Source organism: Symphalangus syndactylus, chromosome 11 (assembly GCF_028878055.3).
Source record: "Symphalangus syndactylus isolate Jambi chromosome 11, NHGRI_mSymSyn1-v2.1_pri, whole genome shotgun sequence".
NCBI lineage: Eukaryota > Metazoa > Chordata > Mammalia > Primates > Hylobatidae > Symphalangus > Symphalangus syndactylus.
Window position 1 is genome coordinate 16,429,774 of NC_072433.2, and position 12,824 is coordinate 16,442,597.

Genomic DNA, 12,824 nt, shown 5'->3' on the forward strand with positions numbered 1-12,824 from the left:
CACCTTCCCCAAGGCTGCTGGCTCAGGTCTGGTAACCATGGCAACCTAGGGCACAAAGACTCCATAAAGGGGCATTGTAGAACTGCTCCCTGGGCACAGTTGTCATCCCCATTACTGTCACTGATGGAATAAGAGCAGGCCAACCTTTGGCAATTTAGAGCTGCTCCCAGCTACCTGGGCACAGGTGTTCTTGCTTCTCTTGTCTGTCTGAAGCTGCTGTCTCTCCCCACATCTGCCTATCTGGTGAAGGAAGAGAGGCAGCTGCGGGAGCTGCTGTTCTGGAGGCAGACAGGAAGCTGGTGAGGGAGCTAGGGAACTCCTGAGGCCTGCCTCTTCCTGTAGGAAGCAGCACTACGATATAGATTTGGGACCAAGGGCACCATCTGCACTCTCACCCATTTCCTTTAGGGCTGTCTGCCTCATTCTCAGAGGTCTAGTCTGGCCCTGGGACTGACAAAGTCAGGGGCATTCCAGAGTCTGAGCCTTGAAACTCAGGTTCACTGCTTTGGGTTCTGTCCAACATAGCTTCAGACTCATGCTGAGAAAACATAACCAACAATTACTGAGTGCTTACTCTGGCCTGGCACTGTTCTGAGTTCCTGCTGCTCAGAGTATGGGCTGTGGACCAGCAGCAGCAGCACCTGGGGACTTGTTAGACATGCAGCATCTCAGACCCCAACTGCTGAATCAGAAACTGCATTTTAACAACACCCAGGTAATTTGTATGACACGAAAGCTTGAGAAGCACTGTCCTTCATACTTTAGATCTATTAACTCAGTTAATACTTTAACAATCTTCTCAGCTGGGTCCTTTTATTATCATCCGCACTTCACATATGAAAAAAAACTGAGTCATAGAGAAGTCAGGTAACTTGTCTTAGGTCACACAGCTGGTAATTTTGATAGGTAGAATTCAAACCTAAATAAACTGCCTCTGGAGCCTGCATAGTTAGCCACTATGATGCTGACCTTGTAAACAGCATGGAGAACAGCTTCTTTATCCATCCAAATGGCAGAGGGCTTAGGACACTAGTGAGGAATAAAGTCAACTTCACCAAGATTGACCTGATGAATACCATGTCTTTCAAAAGCATAGAAATGGAGACCAGAGTAGTGGTTGCCAGGGGCTAGGGACAGAGTTGGGTGGGGTTGGATTATGGTGGTGATCAAACTCTTCTGCATCTTGATTGTATCATCATTGATATTCTGGTTGTGATATTTCACTATGGTTTTGCAAGATGTTATCATGGGGGAAGCTAGGTAAAGTGTGTAGAGGGTATCTCTGTATTATTTTTTACAACTGCATGTGAATCTCAAAAAGATTTTAATTTAAAAAACAAAAGCCTCCACAGCTGAAACTTCCAAGCTTAGAACCCCACTAGATGAGCCAACTTTTATGTATGCACAATTAAAGGCCCAAGGAATGAGTGGAGGCATCCAATATCAAGTGCAGCTATATACCAAAACCATTTGTGCTTGAACACTGTTACGGTTTGCCTCTGTGTCCCCACCCAAATTGCATGTTGAACTGTAATTTCCAAAGGTGGGGGAGATACCTGGTGGGAGGTGATTGGATCATGGGGGCAGATTTCCCTCTTGCTGTTCTTGTGATGAGTGAGTTCTTATGCTATCTGGCTGTTTAAAAGCATGTAGCACTTCCCCCTTTACTTTCTCTCCTACTGCTATGTGAAGATGTGCTTGCTTCCTCTTCACCTTCCACCATGATTGTAAGTTTCCTGAGACTTCCCCAGGCATGCTTCCTGTACAACCTGCAGAACTGTGAGCCAATTAAACCTCTTTTCTTTATAAATCACCCAGTCTCAGGTAGTTCTTTACAGCAGCGTGAGAACACACTAATACCAGAAAATTGGTACCAGTGGGGGGCATTGCTATAAGGATACCTGAAAATGTCAAAGCAACTTTGGAACTGGATAATGAGCAGAGGTTGGAAGAGTTTGGAGGGCTCAGAAGAAGACAGGAAGATGAGGAAAGGTTCAGAATTTCCTAGAGACTTGTTGAATGGTTTTGACCAAAATGCTGATAGTGATATGGACAAAGATGGCCAGACTGATTAGATCTCAGATGAAGATAAGGAACTTATTAGGAACTGGAGTAAAGGTCCCTCTTGCTATGCTTTAGCAAAGAGATTGGCATGATTGTGCCCCTGCTTTAGAGATCTGTGAAACTTTGAACTTTGAGAGATGATTTATGGTATCCGGTGGAAGAAATTTCTAAGCAGAAAAGCATTTAAGATGTGGCCTGACCGCTTCTAAAAGCCTACACTTATTTTCATAACAAAGAAATGACCTAAACTAGAATTTGTATTTAAAAGAGAAGCAGAGCATAGAAGTTGGGAAAATTTGCAGACCGACCATGTTGTAGAAAAGAAAAACCCATCTTACAGGAGAAAAACTCAAGGGAGCCAAATGTTAATAGCCAAGACAATAGGGAAAATGCCTTCAGGGCATTTCAGAGACCTTAGCAGCAGCCCCTCCTGTCACAGGCCTAGAGGCATAAAAGGGAAAAAATGGCTTTGTGGGCCAGAACCAGGGTCCTGCTGCTCTGTGCAGCCTCAAGACATGGTGCCCTGTGTCCCAGACGCTCCAGCTCCAGCCATGGCTAAAAGAGGCCAAGTATAACTCAGGCTGTTGCTTGAGAGGGTGTAAGCTCCAAGCCTTGGCAGCTTCGATGGAGTATTGGTCCTGCAGGTATGCAGAAGGCCTGTACCTCCATTGTATCTTGGAAGTAATTAACTTGTTTTTCATTTTACAGGCTTACAGGCAGAAGGGACTTGCCTTGTCTCTTGCAGATTAAACTTTGGACCTGAACTTTTGAGTTAATGAGTTAAGACTTTGGGGGATTGCTGGGAAGGCATGACTGTGTTTTGAAATGTGAGAAGGACATGAGATTTTGGAGTGGCCAGGAGCACAATGATATGGTTTGGCTCTGTGTCCCCACCTAAATCTCATGTATAATTATAATTCCCAATGTTGGGGGAAGGACCTAGTGGGAGTGGATTAGATCATAGGGGCAGATTTCCCCTTTGCTATTCTCATGATAATGAGTGAGTTCTCCATCTGAATTAGGAGTTTTTGTAAAAGATCAGAAGGGTCTACAGTAAAGACAGGAAGTCCCTGGAGGTCAGTTCATCAGGCTAATGCATTTCTTCCAGTTGGCTGTCACCCACAGCAACCTGCTCATGGCAAATGCAGGCTGGCAAGTGCTGCTGACACTCCTGCCCAGGGAATTTAGACTAGATACAAACAGTCAGCAGCTCTTTATTCAGAGCCCAGTAGGGCCTGTCATGCTAGAGAGAACTCTGCAAAATGAGGATCAAGAGAACTTACTTGGGACTCCCATCTCCCAGTCACTTTGAACAGCAGTCTGTAGCTGACAGTTCCCATTCTGATCACTGCCAAAAGCAACATTACTCTCTGTATACACAAAAAGCAAAGGATAACTGTTGGTTTCCTTTATTCCATAGCTCATGTCCTGGTTATGACTGCCATGTGCCATAAAAATATGCAAGAGTTTGCATTTCACAAACATTTGACTTTCATAAGTCTTCATTTCCCACAGAAAGCCCTGTTCTACAGTATTCTGAGAAACATCTTTCACCAAACCAGGGTCTCACCTTTGTCTCTGCAGTAGAAGAGTAAACTGAAAAGAAAACTTCGTATATTTGGATGTTGGCTCCAAACTCTATCTGGCCCTGGTCTCCTGCCATGTATGATTTAGTTCTGCTTGGAACTGAATCATGGTAGAACTAAATTACAGGGTTGGTCAATGGAAGAAAAGTGGCTGGTCTCAGCATCACCTTTGCAACACTCACCCTCTGAGAAGGGTACCCAATATTGTGAGTGCCCATTCAGATGCCCATTGAGGAGGGGTTATGCTGGGTGCTCCCAGAGGGTGGAGGGGCAGGCAAGCTGCTCACCCTGAGATGGAGGGTATACTTGTTTCCTAGGGCTGCCATAACAAAGTAACACCAACTGGGTGGCTTCAGACAGCATATTATTGTTTCACTATTTAAAAGGCAAGAAGTTCAAGATCAAGGTGTCTGCAGGGCCTTGGTCCCTTAGAAACATGTGGGGCATTCTTCCTGGCCTCCTCCCAGCTTCCAGTGGTTTGCTGGTAGTGGCAGTCCCAGGCGTTCCTTGGCTTGCAGATGGATACCTCCTGTCTCTGCCTTTATCATCACATGGCCTTCTCCCTGCATATCTCTTCTCCTCTTCTGATAAGGAAACCAGAATTGGGGGCCTACCCTACTCCAGGATAACCTCATCTTAATTTAACTAATTACATTTGCAATTACCCCATTTCCAAATAAGGTCACATTCTGAGGTACTAGGAGTTAGAATTTCAACATGTCTATTTTGGAGGGGATACAATACCACCCATAAGAGAGAGGGGGACAGTCCCCAGAACAGGGAGAAGATGGTGTCCCAGGGGTTCCATAATCAGCAAGGTCCAGTGTCCTGGGAGGATGGCAGGAAGTTAGCAGACCTCCAAAGCAGGACCCAGGGATCTCAGCTCTTGCAATAGTCTGGTGCCCAAGCTGGGTATAAAAATAGCAAAGCTGCCCTAGCCAGACTGTGTCAGATTGGACAAGTAGCACATCAGGATGGCCAGTGTGAGGTGGGGACCAGAACACCTTCCCCAGTGTGCTGGCCAGTGTGGTCCTGAGAACTTTCACAACCCAGGATAGCGGGGGATCAGAGAAGGAGTCCCAAGAGGGACAAAAATCAAACCCCCAGTCTTGAAGCCGAGCTTATTTTAAAAATTAATGTAAACAGAGAGTTCTTAAACCCAACTAATGTGATGACTGCAAATTTACAGCTATTCTAAACATATTCCTTCACCTATAGTCACACTCCTTTCCCATGCACTGCACAAGGACCAGCCCTCAGGATAATAAAGACATGAGTCAACGTGGCAAACGGGGTCAAAATTGACAGAAAGAGGGCAATCATGCATGTCAGTGGGGAATAATGATGAACCTGGAGATACCAATATTGCTCCAGACCCCCCTCCCAAATCCTTGCAGAAAAGAATATTAATAAAAAAAATTCCAAAATCTGATCCCAGAGCAATAATAGAACACCCATGCCAAACTTCACAGCCGTGGGGAAGATGCACGTAGCTGAGCAATCTGTGGATAGCATTTCTCAGCTGAAATTCTTGAAAGCTTGTAGTGCTCAGGCCAAAACACTCTGGAAACCAAGTCCTGTGGAAAATGCAAACTTTATGAATCACACATGTGGCCACAAAGCCAGCCCTGCCGCTCTGAGTGAAAAGATTTGCACAGAAATCTGTCCCCACACTGAAGACCACCAGGGCTGATGTAGAGCATACCATGGGCCCTGAGAGGACAGGAAACTCACTCAGCCCTTTGGGGACTTTCTTGGCAAACTCTGGAAGATACAATCCAGTGGAGCTCTGGGCTGGAATTAGATGCGATAGACAAAAGGACCACTTCTCACTGGCTAAGTGGTCTGCCTGGAGAAGAAGCCTCCAGGGGGAGAAATGAATCCTTTTCTAGCTACTTAACCTCTTTGTTCCTCCATTTTCTCATCCTTGAGACAGGGAGCACAGAAGAGCACTTATCTCATGGGGTCCTTGTGAGAGTGAAATGAGTTAATACACAGGAAGCACTTACAAAGCGCCTGGCCCCTCAGAATAGCCAATGTAAGTTCTCACCTGCAGCAAGCACTCTTTGCTAAGCCGGAGTTTTGGAATCTTCCCCTGAAGTTGCATCTCTTCCAGCACTCCCCCTCAATTTTCATTTTTACTTTATAGATCTCGGATTCCCTTCCCGCTTTGTCTCCCAACAACCTATTCACAATCTGGAGTGCTTCCCGCTCAATGTCATAGGACCTAAGGACAGGAAAGGCCCTGCTAGGTCCCCCAGCTTCCGCCTCTGCCCCAAGGCACAGCTCTGTTCACACTGACTCCGACAGATGGATGTCGTTTCAATACAGGAAATATTTATTGAGCATCCACTCTGGGCCAAGCCTTACGCTCAGCGCTGCTAGGAATACACACAGGAGTGGGGCAGGCTGAGTTCCCGCAGTCTATGTGGAAGAACTGGAAACTCCAGCAGCAGCTGATGCTGCAGGCCACAGGCAGACTTTCTTCTTCTCTGGGAAACCCCAGTTTCTGCACTTACAGCCTTTGACTGATTGGACAAGGCCCACCCAGATCATGAAAGGTAATCTCCTTTATGTAAAGTCAACTGACCGCAGATGTTAATCACATCTAGATTTGTGTTTGATTAAATAACTGGGTAGTGTAGCACAGCCAAGTTGATATATAAAATCAACCATCACCACAGACTCATTTGTCCTTGCCCTGCCCACTTTATGTCCAGTGTTTCTTCCTGAACTGTAGGTCTGTAACCTATAACAACTTCAGGCCCACTATGAGATGCAGAGAAAATAGCTTTCTGTGGAATTCTTCACCAGCTCCCACACTTACATTAGTCTGAATCCCCTAAAGAAATCTTTCATTCCATTTCACTCATAATGGTTCTCCATCCCTGACTGAACCCCAACTGATATAAACCCTATGTCCCAGAATCGTCTGGCCTTATAGAATATTGGAATCGACTCCTGAGCCCTTAGCTACGGCTGGTTGTGAGACCACACCTTGCAAGACTGTAGGCTCTCCAACAGGCTACAGTTGCAATTTTAAACCAGCAACCAATACATGATGCCATTTCTTCCATTGCCGTAATATATGGGCCCAGAAATCCAGGCTCCTTGCACTATTGTACCTAGTAACCCATACTCACAATTTTGGGTACTCCTTTTCCCTAGAGGGTTGCCCATGTTTGTCTCTCCTGATGAAAATGTCACAATTGGGTCCCACTGGTGGCTGTTTCATAAGCAGGCTGTGGCTCTCTGGCTGCCACTGCCACTAAGAAACAGGGGTTCTACATGGCAGGTCCCAGGTTAGCCCTGCCGCTACCCTCACCACCCTCCAAAGCTTCCCAGCCCCAGAGAGAACAACGTGCCCTGTGAGACCCCTGAGTATATGCTTGCCCTGTGGCTGTGTCTGGCTATACAGTTCCTGGAACAACTCAGTCCTGGAGGTTGGATCCCATAAGGAAATACCCCGTCAATGAGATATTCCTTCTCTGGCCACCCATCATGGACACAGCCTACTGATTTTGCCTTCACTGCTTTCAGCTCCTTTATCTTCCAAAGGAAGCTTATGGGGAGTGCAGATTGGTCTGTCTTATGGGAAAGTCTTCTCCCTCCCTCTGACTCTTTGTACCTCAACTAGCCTGCAGTCTCCTCCTCCTCCTCTAGAGAAAATATGCAGAACCGGTACAATCCTTGTCTTTATCACTGGTCTTGAGGTTATAATTGATATCTATGGCTTCCTTCTTCTGCTAACCAATCTGTGCTTCCCCATGCTCAGTCAGGACTTTGGCAGACTGGGGTCTTTACCTGGTAGAGTGACCAAAACCTTAATTCCTGAAGGGTCTGAGTCCTCAATTACCCTGCCTATATTTTGGTTACTGTAGTTTTCCATTAACTTTTACTAGTAGGTATGGAAGTGACCTATAGAATCTCCTCAGTTCCAGAAATAGTCTCTCTTGTCCCCATTATATAGTTGCAATCCAATCACCCTGTGGTAATCAGGATCAATCACTCCAGCCAGTAGAGTAACTCCTTTTTCTGTCTTTTGATTCAGTGGCCTTGTCCTGGTCTGTTTATGCAGTTATAACAAGATACCTGAAACTGGGTAATTTATAAAGAACAGAAATTTATTTCTCACAGTTCTGGAGGCTGGGAAGTCCAAGATCAAGATGCTAGCATCTTGTGTGGGCCTTCTTGCTGTGTCTTCCCATGGTGGAAGGTGGAAGGGCAAGACAGGATGAACGCTGTGTTCTCACATGGCAGAAGAGTGGAAGAGCATGAACCCACCACACAAGCCCTTTTATGAAGCTGTTAATCTATTCATGAAGGTGGAGGCCTCATGACCTAAACACCTTTCATTAGGCCCTACTTCCCAACACTGTTGCATTGGAGATTAAATTTCTGATACATGAATTTTGAAGACATATTCAGACTATCACAGTCCTTAAGCCCAAAATGAACAGATCCTTCTTTAGTTTAATGAAATCATAGTTGTAGCTCCTCTGTAAAGCTAAAATTCTGTGCACAGATTACTAGACATAATGGTAAGAGATGTAACTCTATTTATACCCCTTGATTCCCAGACCCTTGTATTCTGGCTATGGGGAAATAATGCCATATTATGGTCTTTGACTCAAAGCATATACTATGTCCTTTAAGACAGAACCCAATCCTTTCAGCGTGTTTAATCCCAAATGGTGCTGCAACTGAGTCTTCTGTAAGTGACTGCACCTTTCATTTAGCCCAGCCACTTCCAGCTAATGGAGTATATAGTGAGACCTCTTAATTCCATGGGAATTAATCCATTGCACCACTTTCTTTGCTGAGAAGTGGGTTCTTGGATCAGAAGCAGTTCTATGGAGAATGTCATAATGGTGGATAGGCATTTTGTGAATCCACAGATGGCGGTGCTGGCAGAAGCACTATGTGCAAAGAAGGTAAGTCGATTTCTAGAATACATATCTATTCTCATGGTGACAAATCTCTGCCTCCTTCATAATAGAAAAGGTCCATTGTGATCAATCTGCCACCAGGTGACTGTCTACTCACCCCTAGGGAATGGTGTCATATCGGGGGCTCAGTGTTTAGTCTCTGCTGTAGATAGGTTAGGCACCCAGCTATAGTATTAGTACAGCCTTTATAAGGGAAAGTCCACCCTGTTAAGCCCCTGCATAGGCTCCATCCCTGCCAACTTGGCTTCTTTGTTCATGGTCCCATTGAGCAAGCACTAGAGTGGTTGAGGGAAGAGGCTGACAGCTTCTGAGCATGTTGCATGTTATTTTGTCTGATTATTAACCTCTTCTACAGTAATGATGCCCTTTGGGCATTCACACGGGACTCAAATATCTTCACCATTTGTGCCCATTATGAGAGAGATCCATCCATATACATCTTCCCCAGACTTTATTATCACTAATCTTCCAATCCTGCTCCTTCCAAGTTCCTGTCTATCCAGCCAAACCATTAGCAACTACCTATAAATCTATGTAGATCCATACTTCTATCTTTCATTTCACACTAGTAGACAAGCAAATGCACTCCTCGAAGTTCTGCCCACAGGGTCCAATCAGGACAAAGAAACCACACAGTAATTTTCAAACAGAAAAAAGTTTAGTATGAAGAATTAATAAAAGAGCAGAATTAACTCTGGTAAGAGTTAAAGAATATAAGAACAGCAGATATAGGTAGCAGCCACTACCCCTAGGGCTGAGATTGATGCCCACAGAAGAGCCTCTTCCTCCCACTAGGGCTGGGATTAAGATCTTGGAGAGGGGACAGCCATGGCCTACTGGATGAAAAAAAGTAATGAAGGCAGATGACTTGCTGTTAGGACTTGCTGGGAATCTGCCTACTAGGGTGTCAGGGGAAGGTGTCCACAGATGCCATGCCTAGGAATTCACTGTACAGTCACCTGAGGCAGTCCTGGAGGAAACCACCCACAAGGATGGGGGTGGCATTCCACTGGAAGGTTGCCAGAGGACATGGTTGAGAGGGAGGGGGCTGTGAGTCACCGGGGACTATAGGAGCTCAAAAAGCACCCTTTTCAGGAGCCAGGCATTGGGAAAAGGAGTTCACTGCATGAGCCTAGCACAGCAGAAACTACATGCTCTCAGGACCTAAGCCTGGAGAAAGCATACCCTGTAGGAGCCTGGTGGACCAGGCTCATGGGAACCAGGAAAGGGAAACCCCTTTTCTCTCCAGTGTGCCTCCAGTGCTGTTTGTCAATAAGGGAAAAATATTTACAAAGCCCACCTCCATTATCAACAAGCAGGAAAATAAGGGTAGATTTGGAGCTGAAAGGCAATATATTGATAACTGGCATGGGTATAGGGGTGTCAGGAAGTGGGGCCAGAGAGGAAGGCAGGGAGTAGGCCAACATATGTACATTATTCTGTGAATAAACTGAGCAAACAAAGCTCTTGATCAGGAAATAGGCCTAGAGCAATCAGGAAGCGGAAAATGAGCTCCTCTGCCTATGTCCCCCATTCCACCCACCACACACACACACACACACACACACACACACACACACACACAGGCACAAAGATGACAGGCTCAATCCAAAGACAGGGACTGGATGTTCTCAGTTCTGTTTGACTCAAAGCAAACCACCCTTAAAAAACAAACCTGTGGTCCTGACATTTAAATGAGCACCTTCTCCCATTTCCCTGGAACCTGGCCAGGGCTGAGCTAACAGTAGGTGCTTAATAATAGTCAGTTGCTTTGAAAGAAAGAGGTTTTTTTTTTTTTTTTAGTTCCACTCTATCAGTGACTGCACTTTTTGTTCAGGGTCATCCCTTGTCCTGGAGTCATCCTTTTCCAAGGCAGCACCCTCCTGATGAACCTGGCTGGTTCCTGGGAACTCACTGTGTCTGGAGGCTCTCTCCCACCCCACATGAAGGAAGCAACATCCTCAATCACTGTTGCCACACCTCTGACCTCTTGAACGCTGGCAATGTCCCTCCATTCTCATGACTAAGTGAGCTTGGAGCGTACCAGTCAAGGAAAGGGGAGGAGAAGGGAGAAACCACACTTTGAGTAGCAATGGTCTACAGTGTGTTGCTTAGAGAATCAAGCTGACACAAGCCAGAGGATACAGGCCTCAGCAAGGACTATGAGGTTGGACAAGGCTTCACAGAATTTCTGGCATTGGAGCTGGGCCTCCTGACAGCTTTCGCCCCAAGCAATTATGGGCCACCTAAAGAAATGAGACTGCAGGAAATATAAGAATAAATATTTTTGAAAAATATGAATGATCATAAGAAAAGGGCAAACTATGAGAATGGCCTCTGACGATGGCTGGCAGGAGAACCGGGTGGATGTAGGAAAGGCTGCATTAATTCACTGTCTTTCTACAAGTGCTTAGGGAGCCATGGTTTTCAGCTTCTTAGCCAAGAGTCTGGCATTTTGCTGCATGGGTGCTGTGCTTAATCTAGAGCATGTCCATTCCTAGGTCTCTGATGGGTACACACATAGTCCTCTTTGCATCCTGTATCCCCATGATCATCCTAACCCCAAAGCCACCCCCTACTACCCAGGACACATAGTCAAAGAAACCCTGCATGTGCATCTTCAATGCCTGTATTCCCTCACTCATTCAAACCACTCTGTGCAGCCCGAGCCTAGCCCTTCATGGCTTTAGAGCCTTAGCCTGTGCTGTTGTGTTGCCTGGGATTCCTTTCCCTCCACCCTTGGTACACTGGCTCCTCCTAACCCTTCTGGTCTAAGTGTAAAGGCACTACCCCAGAGAAGTCTTCCCTGACTACCCCATCTGAGTCACTGGCCACTCTCATCAAAGCACCCTGTCTGCCATTTGTTACCCCTTCTTCAACTGAGGTTCACCTGTTCGTATTCCTTCTCCGCAGCCAGGATACAGTCACCACCAAGTCAGGTACCCACGTAGTACCTGGGATGGATTAGACACTCGGTCAACACTTGATGAAGAAAAGAATAAAGCCTTATAGACTCATGTCCCCCTCATGAGGGGTGCCCTAGCCAACTGACACCAAGTTGATCATTTACACCATTTTTTTTCAATTTGTGTTATTAACCACAGAACTCTTTTCCACCCTAAAATAATCTTATCCCACAAGACCCCACACCTAGTGATCTCTGTGGATGCTGTGGTTGTCAAACACCTCAGGGCAAGAGCCAGGCACAGGACAGGGTTCCCGCTGTTGTCTCTACTCCATCTTCCCATAAATTGGCTAGCTGGGACCTCCTCACTCAGTTGCATGGCTCCAACAAGAATCCAAAGCTGGCAACAGGAAGTCTGCAGGGCAGAGGGAAGCTGGGAAGTTAAGGCTGCAGGCTCCAAGCCCTTGTTCCTGGGAGAGAACAACGGAACTGGTACCATAACCGGTGTCCAGGCTGTTGGTTTGCCCCAGTTCTGGGCAGCCACAGGCCCCCAGGGGCATGATGACCAGCTCGTGCCTTGTCTTCTCCTGCCTCTTCCATGCTTTTACTGTGATTCTCATCCACAGGCACCAGAAGAAGGGGCCTTTCTAAGCACTGTTTACATTCTTGTCATTTTACCTGTGTTTAGACTTACAAAAAAATGCATCTTAATCATTTACAAGCAATCATAGGCCCTCATGGATTTCAAATAAACTTTCCTATAAACCAGTCAACTTCAGAGTCTCTGTTCCCCCTAGGATCATAAACCCTCAGAGCTGGTAGGCCCTTAAGCTAGAGAAACTGAGGCCTTGGGGGTTAGGGACCTGCCCAGGCTCACATGGCATTTAGTGCTACAGCTGGGCTGGAGCGCAGGTCTCCTGCCTCTACAGCCTGTGATTTCCATTTCATGAAAAGAAAAATCAGAGCCCATCAGCACAATGTTTCTGAGGGCATGTGGTTCTAGTTTTTAACAGAACAAACTGATTTGAGGTTTCAAAATATTAATGTACTTAAGGTTTGGAGTAGGAACGTGCGTTAAGTGCACATTCTTGGTAGTCAGCCAGGCTCCATTGTCAGGCAGGATGGCTGCCTGATAGGAATGCCCTGGGACTTCGGGTGTTGAAAGCATCTGCTGCACAACTCCAAGGCCCAGGACCTGAAACTGTCAAGACTTCAGCATGGCTCCAGGTAAAAGTGCCAGACCTCAGAGGCAGTCCAAGAGCAGGTCCTGGGAGAGAATGACAAAGACCTGCCCTCTCTAAACAGTGCTGAGGATTTTCA

At 46.2% G+C, this 12,824-nt stretch overlaps 1 long non-coding RNA gene across 1 annotated transcript; it reads left to right on the forward strand.

Annotated features, from left to right (window-relative positions):
* The first annotated feature begins 6,999 nt into the window (after positions 1-6,999).
* Positions 7,000-12,277, forward strand: LOC129493177 (uncharacterized). Its single transcript, XR_008661059.1, has 3 exons — positions 7,000-7,093; positions 8,478-8,584; positions 10,437-12,277. It is a non-coding gene; the product is annotated as an uncharacterized lncRNA (long non-coding RNA).
* Positions 12,278-12,824: the final 547 nt, after the last annotated feature.